The sequence below is a fragment of the Oryctolagus cuniculus genome, chromosome 7, assembly GCF_051225735.1.
Source record: "Oryctolagus cuniculus isolate XC-2025 breed Fujian yellow rabbit chromosome 7, ASM5122573v1, whole genome shotgun sequence".
Lineage (NCBI taxonomy): Eukaryota > Metazoa > Chordata > Mammalia > Lagomorpha > Leporidae > Oryctolagus > Oryctolagus cuniculus.
Window position 1 is genome coordinate 21,118,569 of NC_142873.1, and position 12,258 is coordinate 21,130,826.

Genomic DNA, 12,258 nt, shown 5'->3' on the forward strand with positions numbered 1-12,258 from the left:
CAACAGCAAACCAAACCCAAAACTAGTAGGACAAAAAAATAATTGAAATTAAGGAAGAAATAAGCAAAATTGAAACAAAAAATATACAAAAGATAAGCAAAATGATGAGCTGGGGTTTTTTTTAAATAAATAAAATTGACAAACCATTGGCACCTAATCATAAAAAAGAGAGAGAAGACCCAAATTAATAAAATTAGAGATGAAAAAGGAAACTTAACAACAGACACCACAGAAATAAAAAGAATCATCAGGAATTACTACAGGGACCAGCACTGTGGTATGGCAGGTAAAGCCTCCACCTGCAGTGCCAGCATCTCATATGGACACTGCTTTGAGTCCTGTCTGCTCCACTTCTGATCCAGCTCTCTGCTATGGCCTGAGGAAGCAGTACCAGTACTCCTTGGGCCCCTGAACCCACATGGGAGACCTGGAAGAAGATCCTGGCTCCTGGCTTCAGATTGGTGCAGCTCTGGCCATTACAGCCAATTGGGGAATGACCAGTGGATGGAAGACCTCTCTCTCTCTCTCTCTCTCTCTCTCTGTCTCTCCTTCTTTCTGTGTGTAACTCTGACTTTCAAATAAATAAATCTTTTTTAAAAATAATAATAATAGAATTAAAAAGGAGTGAACGCTCCAACTTGGGAAGCAGTCCACACAGCAGTCATAGAATGACAATAACTTTAAATAGCACTTTGACCTCAGAATCAGCCCTTAAGGCATTCTGTTCTGGCTGAAAAACCCACAAGAGCATTTCAAGCATAGAGAGCCAAGACACTGTAGCAAAAAAATGTCCTACATGAAAGACCTCGGTGGGTGAGACCCCAGTGGAAAAAAGTGCTCATCAAAGAATGATGTACTTTTCTCTGAAGGGAGAAGAGAGTTTCCATTTTGCTTATGGCCTTTTCTAAATACTGATGGAGCTTGTGGACTCAAAGGGCTTCCATAGCCTTCACAGCTCATGTCAAGAGCCTCGGGTGATCACTGACATCATACATAAGAGTGTTAATTGTAAAACTAACAACAGGTGTCATTGTGCACTAACTTCCTATGCAGACCTCTGTCCTCAGAGTTGTATTATGAAAGTTAACAGTAAAGCTTGTTTTCAAAGATTTATTTCATTTTAGTGTATTAAGTGGAGGATATTCCTATGTTTCATAAGTTTTAGTTATGCCTAAGTGTCCATCTCCATTGCTTGTTTTCTTAGGTGCTTTCTTAATTAATGATAAAACTCATTCTCAAGGACTCACTTTCTTTTAATGTATTAAGTGGAGGATAGTCTGATGTCTCATAAGTTATAGTTATGTCTAAGTGCTTGCAAAAGTATCATTCTTGGGTACTTCTTTTTTTAATTTATTTATTTATTTGAAAGTCAGAGTTACAGAGAGATAGAAAGGTCTTCCATCCAATGGTTCACTCCCCAATTGGCTGCAATGGCCGGAGCTGAGCTGATCCAAAGCCAGGAGACAGGAGCTTCTTCCAGGTCTCTCACTTGCAGGGGCCCAAGGACCTGGGCCATCCTCTACTGCTTTCCCAGGCCATAGCAGAGAGATGGATTGGAAGTGGAGCAGTCAGGTCTCAAACCAGCGCCCATATGGGATGCTGGTGCTTCATGCCAGGGCATTAACCCACTGAGCCACAGCACCGGTCCCAGGTGCTTCTTTAAAGTTAATTAAGTTTAAAAAAAAAAAGTGAAGTTAATTTTGAGATGCAATGACTTTGAACAGCCCTTGTCTGGACTGTTAAGGAACTTTTTTTTTCTTTTTTTCATGCAAATTGTTGAACTCTACTTAGTATACAGTTGGTCTTCTGTGTATAAAGTTAATTGAAAATGGATTTTAGTGGAGAATGGGACTGGGAATGGGAGAGGGAGGAGGAGGGATGGGAGTGTGGTTGGGAGGGCAGGTGTGGAGAATCTAGATTCCTAAAGTTGTACTTAGGAAATGCATGAAATTTATATTCCTAAATAAAAGGTTTCTTTGGGAAAAATAAATAAAAAAAGACAAACCCAGTGTTAGTCCAACAAAGGGGCAAGATGACTCAGGGGAGGGGACCAGGGGGTGGAACCCACTAGACCAAGGTCCAAGTGTTGATTCTGACGGCTTAACTAGCTGTGACTCTTTTGGCACATTATTCAGCCTAGGTCCTTGAAATGACTGCATCAGAGTTGCCTGTACTGCTTCTTAGAAGTGCAGATTCCTGGCCCCAGCCCAGAGCTACTGGATTAGAATGCCGTGAGCAAGCTTCCTCCTATACTGGGTTTTGAGAGCTGCTGGCCATGTTGCTGGGATGGCTGTATCCACCCTCTCCAATGGAGCTGTTCATGAAAGGGACCGATTTACCCAAGGAGCTCTTGTGCACCCCGCTTCACAGCACCCCACCATTGCAGTGGCTGCAGTTGGGCCTGACTCCACTTTCCAGTTGTAGATTCTGATGTTGCTCCCAGGAGGACCTTTGTGGGCTTGAAACTAAAAGTTGGAAGGGCTTTTAGAGACTCCATAGCTTCAAAAGTGAAAGATGGGAAGACATTGGCCTTCCATGCTGGTGTCCCTAACTATTCTCTCTGGTCTACTCTAAGATCTCTGTCCACAAACACTAACTAATGAGCTACCCTCATTACAATACCTTGAGCATCGCATCAGTTTTTAATGACCACCAAGGGAAGAGTGGGCTGAGGGTCCCTCTCCGTGTGGACGTCCTGGTCGTGAGGCAAAGTCCTTTTTACCGTTCCAACCAAGGGATGCTAAAGAGCAGCCCAAGAGCCCTGGAGAGTGGGGACTGGTGATAAGATGGCCTTGGTTGTTTGTGGAAAGACAACTGGCTCCTGCAGCACACCTCTTGACTACCACCCAGTCACCAACAACAATAGCAATTCCCCTGTTCTGCCTGGCCCTCTCACCCATTCAAGAGCAAGAGAAAAATAAGAAGACAAGGGAGTGGAGAGAGGGAGAAGAGGGAAAAAAGGAAGAAGAGGAGAGAAGCAACAGAAACTAACGTTTATTGAGCTCTTGCCATTGCTTTAAGTCCTTTGTGAACATTATTTGATCTTCTCAACAATCTAATGAAGCAAGTATTATTATTGTCTCCACTTATGGCCCTAGAAAATTACCCAAATTGGAAAATCCTGAGGTGAATCCCTTCTAGTCATAGCAGCCACGGTCTTTTCTTTGTTTCCTTTTATTTCAGTAGCCTTTGAAGTTTGCACAGGCCCTAACTATCACTTTCATTAAATCCTCTTCCCTCATTCTCTTTCCATTTTCTTGCCCCATTCCTGAGCTTCTAAGATGACAGATTGGGATGGTTGTCCTGCCCCAGTCAGCTCCTGTGGCAATGGCTCCAGACTGCACAGCTCACCTGTGCATGGGGCAATGGCCTTCAGAGGACTCTACTGCCCGAGAGTCATGTGTGACCCAATTGGCCCATGCTAGCCCTCCAGTTTCCTTCCACTTTGCCTTCTCAAGATCAATCACTTTGTGCTGGGCTTGAAATCAAGATGCCTAAGCTCTGATCCCCTGGGCCTCGTTATTCTCCCTATAAAATGAGTGTGAGGAATCATGCCTCAAAGGCTGTGCAAATTGATTTGATTCCAACTGAATAAACTTCAGTGTTCTATACAAGTGAGGGTGATGATGGTGTTGGCATTGGAAGTAAGGATAATGCTGCTGCTCCCAATGGTGGTGGTGGTGGTGATGGTGATGGTGATGAGATGATGATGGTGGTGGTGGTGGTGGTGATGATGGTGATAGTGGTGACAATGATAATGGTGGTGGTGGTGATGAGATGATGATGATGGTGGTGGTGGTGGTGGTGGTGGTGATGAGATGATGATGGTGGTGGTGGTGGTGGTGGTGGTGATGAGATGATGATGGTGGTGGTGGTGGTGGTGGTGGTGGTGATGATGAGATGATGATGATGATGGTGGTGGTGGTGGGGGTGATGAGATGATGATGGTGGTGGTGGTGGTGATGATGGTGATAGTGGTGACAATGATAATGGTGGTGGTGGTGATGAGATGATGATGGTGGTGGTGGTGGTGGTGGTGATGAGATGATGATGATGGTGGTGGTGGTGATGATGATGAGATGATGATGATGATGATGATGGTGATAGTGGTGGTGGTGGTGGTGGTGGTGGTGGTGAGATGATGATGATGATAATGATGATGATGGTGGTGGTGGTGGTGGTGGTGGTGGTGGTGATGAGATGATCATGTGTGATGGTGGTGGTGGTGGTGATGAGATGATGATGATGATAATGATGATGATGGTGGTGGTGATGAGATGATCATGATGGTGATAGTGGTGGTGGTGGTGGTGGTGGTGGTGGTGATGAGATGATGAGATGATGGTGATGGTGATGGTGGTGGTGGTGATGATGATGAGATGATGATGATGATGATGAGATGATGATGATGGTGGTGGTGGTGGTGATGATGATGATGAGGTGGTGATGATGATGGTAGTGGTGGTGGTGGTGGTGGTGGTGATGAGATGATGATGATGGTGGTGGTGGTGATGATGAGATGATGATGATGATGATGAAGGTGGTGGTGGTGGTGGTGGTGATGGGGTAGTGATGAGATGATGGTGGTGGTGGTGGTGGTGGTGATGAGATAATGAGATGATGAGATGATGATGATGATGATGATGATGGTGGTGGTGGTGGCGGCGGCAGTGGTTGTGGTGGTGCAGCTGCTGCTGCTGATGTTGACGTTGACCATAATTGTGATTAAATCCAGAAGATGCCTCCATGCTCCACTCTCCTGTTTTTCACGCTGTTGTGGCCTTCCCATCCCTCAAAACTTCCGCTTCATTTGGAAAGTCTCCATGTCTTTTATTCATTCACTTCTGACTTTGAATTTTCTCCAGCCGCATCTTGTGGTCCTTTCATCCTCTACCAGCCACCTTCCTTGGATGTCCCCCAAGGGCATTCATTCTGCTTCCCTTGTCTCTTCTCGGTCTTATCTGACTCTAAGAGACTGGGCTGTGGCACAACCAGGATTGGAAGCCAGATCTTCATATTTATCTCCTGCTGCCTCCCTGAGACCCTACCACAAAAATATATGTCTGGTTTGTTCCTCATTGGGCCATGAGAGGCTCTCTTCCCTCTCCACAACTAATTTGTTGGAAGCAAGGACAGAGTCACTGAGTGTGGGTGCTTGAGCCTTATGGTGAGAGTCAAAATATATAGGACTGGAAGCCACAGATCCTCTCACTCCTTCTCTACCTAATGGCAAAGGAACTCAGTGTTGTGCAAAAAAAAACTTTTTTTGCATTTGAAGTTTGCATTTCAGTCCCTTATGCATACTTCATTGCTAACTCACAGAGCTTGGGAATCGAATATAGCTTCAGGCTCCAGGGATGGAGCAAAAATCAGGCATCAGTCTTCCAATAGCCTTGTGTGCCCGGCTGCTATTGTCATGAGCCACACCCATTGCATATGTCCTGAAGGCTCTGGTGATTTCTGTGGAGTTGTCACCTCTCTGTTGGCCTGAGGATGACAACAGCTTGGTTCTCCATAAACAAGTGGGACAATGGCCAAGTCACAGCCCTCTTCAGAACAGTTTCTTCACTTATGAAATACAGAGAATAGGGCAGTTGATCTAGTCAGTCCCCTCCAGCCTTGATCTCTAGCTCCCTGATGTCCCTACATTTCTCCACTTCCTAGCTCGGGTTCAGAAGTCTACATAAATCTATACCTGAAGCAAATCCCACCTGCTCTCCACACACACACATATGAGCACACGCATGTCAGACATATATGCTCACACACACACCCTACTACCAACGTCACCCAACATTCAAACAACACACACACACACACACACGCACGCACACACAATCACTCCGGGAGTTAGTGGAAGTGGTGAGAAAAATGGTGTAGAAAAAGGAAGATCTTGGGGCTGGTGTTGTGGTGCAACTGGTCAAAGCCCTGGCCTGCAGTGCTGGCATCCCATATGGGTGCCGGTTCTAGTCCAGGCAGCTCCTGTTCTGATCCAGCTCTCTGCTATGGCCCGGGAAAGCAGTGGAAGATGGCTTAAATGCTTGGGCCTCTGCATCCACAGGGGAGACCCAGAAGAGCCTCCTGGCTCCTGGCTTCGAATACGCTTAGCTCCGGCTGTTGCGGCCATCTAGGGAGTGAACCAGTGGATGGAAGATCTCTTTCTCTATCTACCTCCCTCTGTAACTCCTTCAAATAAATAAAATAAATCTTTAAAAAAAAAAAAAGAAAACGGACGATCTTAAAGGAGCTTCATAAAACACATGGAAAGACAATTTTCTACCCCTCCCCATAACCTGCCCAAAACAGTATCTGGAGATTAAAGAAAGAGAAACATGGGCTGGATTTACGTGCAAAAATCCATCATGAATCCTGCCCCCCACTGCAGCCGCCTCTGAGGCTGCATCATCCCTGCACCAGGAGACACATCTGCAGGAAACTGTGCTCCCTGTGCCAGCCACCACTGTTGACTGCTCTCCCCACCCCATGACCAGCCTCCTGCAAGCCCCCAAGGAGGCAGGACAGGCGACAGCCACCTGTCTGTTGCAGACAACCCTGAGTGGGACACACTGTGTGGTAGCTTTCACTTTCAGGCACTGTGTTCCATCACAAAGATATTTCTCATTAGTGACAATGTATTCCAGTTGAGGGGTGGTCACCGAGTGAGTGTATCAGCACCCTGGATCTAAATCAGTTGCTGTGTGTCGGGGCGAGACAGTGATAAGTCAGACTCAATGGGCTCTGTGTCTGATTCACCGGGTGATGCATCGGAGGCACGTTGATGAATCTGGCTTAGCAGGTGATCTATTTCTATTTCCAGCAGTAATTATGCTTTAATGTGTGAAATATCCTTTTCTGGATGGGGTGTGTTAAATCCCTGATAACTGTGTATTTACTTCCTCGTGTTATGTATGCACACAGCCATTAATATACATCCCGACGTTTAATGCATCCACTTTCACATGCCATATATCCCTGACTCTGCCTGGAGTTTAGGGCTGACTGGCACCTCATAAAATGCCACTTCATTAAGAATCAACAGGAATAACCCAACCAGAAAAATTTTTTATTGATGAAGGTTGAACAGAGAAATATCAAGTTCACTTATCACTTCTCACAGGGGAGTGAGACAATGAAATCTTTATTGGAAAATTCCGTGTGTCAGGAATGCACTTCATCTTGTCAGGAGAAGTGCAGCCAGGAAAATATATAGCCTGACATGAATAATCACCCCGAGAGGAAGCCCTGACTAAACACGCCGTCTCAGCAGTTCCCAGTGGTTCCGTGTCAAGTGGCTTTGGCGTTCCCAGCCCTTCCTGGCTTCTCTGATCAGTCAACCTGATTCCGCCCCCTCTGGATTGCCCTTGGACACTACAAATGTTGAGCTTCAAGAGTGCTCTGGGCCAGTGCTACACCAAGATGGTGTCTAGGTAAGGGCGACCCATCAGGCATAAACACCTGGAGAGGGCAGGGCAGAGGGAGAAGGCAACACAGGTTTCACAGAGCCTCAGCCAACCCCACAGGGAGCCCGGGGTGCATGCAGTGGGTGATTCGTTGTTGGAGGTGAGTCACCCAGGACCCAGGAAGGGAGTAGGTCTTTGCAGACAAGGTGACTGTCTCCAACACAAATCTTGACAGTCCCTCTGCCCCACTTCTGCAGCTCAGGCAGCTGCTCCACCCTTTTTTTAAAAATCTCTGTTTATTTAGTTTTACATTCTTTGGAAGGCAGAGATATGGGAGACAGAGAGAGAGTTTCCAATGGACTGGTTCACTCCCCAAATGTCTGCAACAGCCAGGGCTGGGCCAATGCTAAGGCTAGGAGCCCAGAACTCAGTCTGGGTTCCCCGCATGGGTGGCAGGGACCCAAGAACTTGAGCCAGCAGCTGCTGCCTCCTAGGGTACACAGTGACAAGCAGCAAACTGAATTGAAAGCTAAGGAACCAGGGAGCAAACAGGGCACTTTGCTATAGAATATGAGAGTCCCAAGTGACCACTTAACCACCATGCCCTAAGGCCTGTCCCAGCCAGCCCCTCCTTGAAAGGGGGCCTGGGCACCTCATCTCCATACTCTTCTACAACTCATATAAAATACCCACGACTACCACTAACTTTAATGAGGCTCTCACCAGGGGTTTGCCAACAATTCCCACTTCAGCTGACCTTCTGGGAGTGCGAAAGAAAGAAAGAAAGAAAGAAAGAAAGAAAGAAAGAAAGAAAGAAAGAAAGAAAGAAAGAAAGAAAGAAAGAAAGAAAGAAAGAAAGAAAGAAAGAAAGAAAGAAAGAAAGAAAGAAAGAGAGAGAAAGAGAGAGAGAGAAAGAGAGAGAGAAAGAGAGAGAGAGAGAGAGAAAGAAAGAAAGAAAGAAAGAAAGAAAGAAAGAAAGAAAGAAAGAAAGAAAGAAAGAAAGAAAGAAAGAAAGAAAAGAAAAGGAAAAGTGCACGACAAATATGCTCTTGGTGCGTAAGATTTAGGGCAAGAGCAAGCAAACTAGTGACATCACCGAGGCAGGTTTTCAACACCTCTCTTTTCCCTGTTGGATTTTTCCACTCTGCCTCCCAAAGGAACTCATCACAGGTCCTGCCTGTCACCAAAGAAAGATGGGAACATGCACACCCCAGGAGGCGTGAAGAGAGGTTCTGTGAGGGTAAGCCCAGCCCTTCCCAGCACAGCACACGGGAGGATTTTGGGGGGTGGGGTGCTGCCACCGTGCTGTCTGAACCTTGTCTTTCCTTGGACTTCTAGAATACTGGTTTTCTGAGGTTCTTGGTTACCTGGATAGAAACACAACGCTCCTCCTATATACGAAGCAGAAGAGCCAAAAGCCAACCCTTCTTCTCTTCCCTTGGGCCAGAGTGCCTCGCCAGGGACACTGCCAACATTTTGAGCCCCATAATTCTTAGTTGTGGGGCCATCCTGTGCATGGTGGGATGTTTGGCAGCTCCCTGGTCGCTACCACTAGATGCTCATGGCACAATCAAAAAAACCTCTCCAGACGCTTGCAAATGTCCCCCAGGAGGCAAAACTGTCCCTGGATGAGAACTATTGCCTTAGGCTAATTTTTTTCTAATGGAACCTAACTAAAAACTGATGAAAACCAAAAAGGATAATTATAGAAAGTCTGAACAGCATAAAACAATCCATTTGAGAATCTCGGTTTACTTCCTAAAACTCTCAAACCCTTAAAGACCACGATGCCTGACCAGCCTTGTTCCAGGGCAATCACAGCCCAAGTCCATCAGCACTGCCCCCTCTGCCTCCTTCCCCTGCTTCATCCCTAAAACAGGAACAGCGTTTGCCTCGCTCACTGTGCCATCATTGTGAAGAAATGTCCACTCTCTGGTTCTTTCAAAAATAAAAGGGGCAGACATTTGGCGTGGCAGCTAACATACTGCTTAGAACACCCGCATCCCATATCAGAGTGTCCGGGTTCACCTCCCAGCTCCTCTGCACTCAATCCAACTTCTTGCTAATAGAATGCAAACGATGACTCGAATACAAAGTCCCTGCAACCCATGTGGGAGAGCAGGATGGAGTTCCTGGCTCCTAGCTTCAGTCTGGCCCATTCCTGGCTACTGCAGGCATTTGGGGAGTGAATTGGTAGGTGGGGGGGGGGGGATGTTTGTATGTGTGTCTTTCAAATAAATCGATTAGTTTAACTTTTCAAATTTGAAATGTGAATTTGTTGAGAACAGCGCTGTGGCATAGTGGGTAAGAACCACCACCTGCAATGCTGGCATCCCACCTGGGTGCTGGTTCGAGTCCTGGCTGCTCTACTTCTGATCCAGCTCTCTGCTATGGTCTGGGAAAGCAGTGAGAGATGGCCCAAGTCCTTGGGCCCCTGCACCCTTGTAGGAGACCTGGAGGAAGCTCCTGGCTCCTGGCTTCAGATGGCCCAGCTCCAGCCATGGTGGCATTTGGGGAGTGAATCAGCGGATGGAAGTCCTCTCTTTCTTTCTCTCTCCACCTCTGTCTCTGGCTCTCTGCAACTCTGCCTTTCAAATAAATAAATAAATATTTGTTTTAAAAAAGTAAATTTGTTAAAGTGTATTTTTTAAGTAAAAGCAAGGAAGAAAGAGGAAGGGAAGGGAGAAGGAAAAAGAAAAGAAGGAGGAAGCTATTATATAGGCAAAATCACTTTTCTTTTTAATAACTCATCTTAGTGTATTTTAATTTTTATGTAATCTTACCCAACATGAGACCATGTACACATTTTGACATAACTATAAATCAACCACAAGCAACTGTGTAGCCTGGTTTTTTGACTTAGCCTTGTTTTAAAGCATTTTCCCATGATGCTATCTAGTTTTTACAGTTTCTGTTCATAGTAGTTGTGCAATATCTCAACAATGGTGAATCAATTAAGTCAAGCTGAGTTTTGCTGTGGTGATAATCAATTCGGGGCTGTCACAATGAGGTCTACTTTGTGCTCGCTCAAAGTCCACTGTGTGTCTAGGACACTGTCCATGCTGCTCTCCCCCACGTGAGGGACCTCAACCCAAAGTGCAGGGCTTTGTGGCCCCTCCCACTAGACATGGCTTCCAGGATCTCTGCAGCAGGGGAGGGGACCATGGACACTCACAGTTAGTCACCTGCTTCCCCGGGGTGGTACAAGTCACTTCTGCTCCCAGCCCATTGGCCAGAACTCACCATCTCCACAGGCTGGGAACCAGTCTTCTATGTATCTGGGAAGGGGGAAAGGACTGGGAACACCAAGAGTCGTGATGGCGTCTGGCATTGGTTGGCTTTGCCACAAAATGAATTTGTCATTCTCACTGCCGACCTTTATTTCCAAAATTCAACCTTTTATAAAGAAAGATTTTATTTATTTATTTAAGAGGTAGAGTTATAGACAGAGAGAGGAAGAAGCAGAGAAAAACATCTTCCATCCACTGGCTCACTCCCCAAATGGCCACAACAGCCAGAGCTGAGCCAATCAGGAGCCAGGAGCCAGGAACTTCTTCTGGGTCTCCCATGCAGGTACAGGGGCCCAGGCACTTGGGCCATCTTCTACTGCTTTCCCAGACCCTAAGCAGAGAGCTGGATTGGAAGAGGAACAGCCAGGATAGGAACTGGCGCCTAGATGGGAAGCCAGCGCCACAAGCGGAGGCTTAGCCTACTATGCCATAGCACCAGCCCCCAAAAACCAACCTTTCATGAACTAAACTTCCCAGTCCCTAAAAGGAGCTCAGAAGGGCTCACGCCACAGACCTCAAGCATAACTGGTCATCAGACGCCCCAGAGTGAAATTCTGAAGTTGTAGCATGGAGTCTAGGAATCAGTGTCTTTGAAAGGGCTCCGGTGAGTCTGTTAACCGGCCACGTCAGGGATTAAGACTTGAGGGATTTTCGAGGCAATGGCATTTGATGTCCCCAATCTCCTGTGATCTATGACATGAGTTCCCAGGCTGAGGGGTTTGATCCTTGCTGGGAGCCTGAGAAATAATCACAAGGACTCTACAAATCTGTACTTAAACCCGGCGCTGATTGAATACCAAACAAATAGCATTGATTGTGCATACAATTTTGGAAATATATGATGCTGTTGCTATTTTGAAATATAGATGCACTAAACACATGCCTGAAGATATAGTTCTAATCTTATGAATGGTCTCAAAATAGACCCTATCAGTCAAGGTCACAGAAGGAAATAAATGGCACACCAAATTGGGGTGATGGAGGGGTTTAATGAAGGGACTATTGATAAAAGTGTAGGAGGAGAAAAATCGTGATGCTTCAAAAGCCAGCATCCATGGAGAACTCGCCATTCCTAGTCAGAAGGGCCAGGAAGGGAGCTGCCAGCAGGACTGAGAGGGTAAAGATTCCTGTGTAAATAGAACACACACAGTCGTGCGTGCTACACAGCATTCCAGTCAACAATGGACCACACCCGTGATGGAACCCTCACATACTCCATGAGTGCAGCCTCCGAGTTCAGAGAATTCGTCCTCATTCCCTACCTGTAACCTTAAACCCACATTAGCTCAAGTTTACCTTAAATGTTGCTATGGGAAATTGTAGAATGTGTTTCTTACAGGAGAACATGTCTGCTCTCTGAGTTATGAACAATGTTTGCCATGGGAAATTGGATTCACTTGCATATCTTGTTATGATTAACGGGGTCACCAATAACTCACCTAAAGAATCTCTTGTGAATAAAATTACCTTTACATAAGCTGAATAAATTCCCTTGCTAATTTAGAAAATATCTTGTGTTGTGGACCTAGATTTCTCCTGTTACCAACTAAACTAGTAAAGTTTAAATG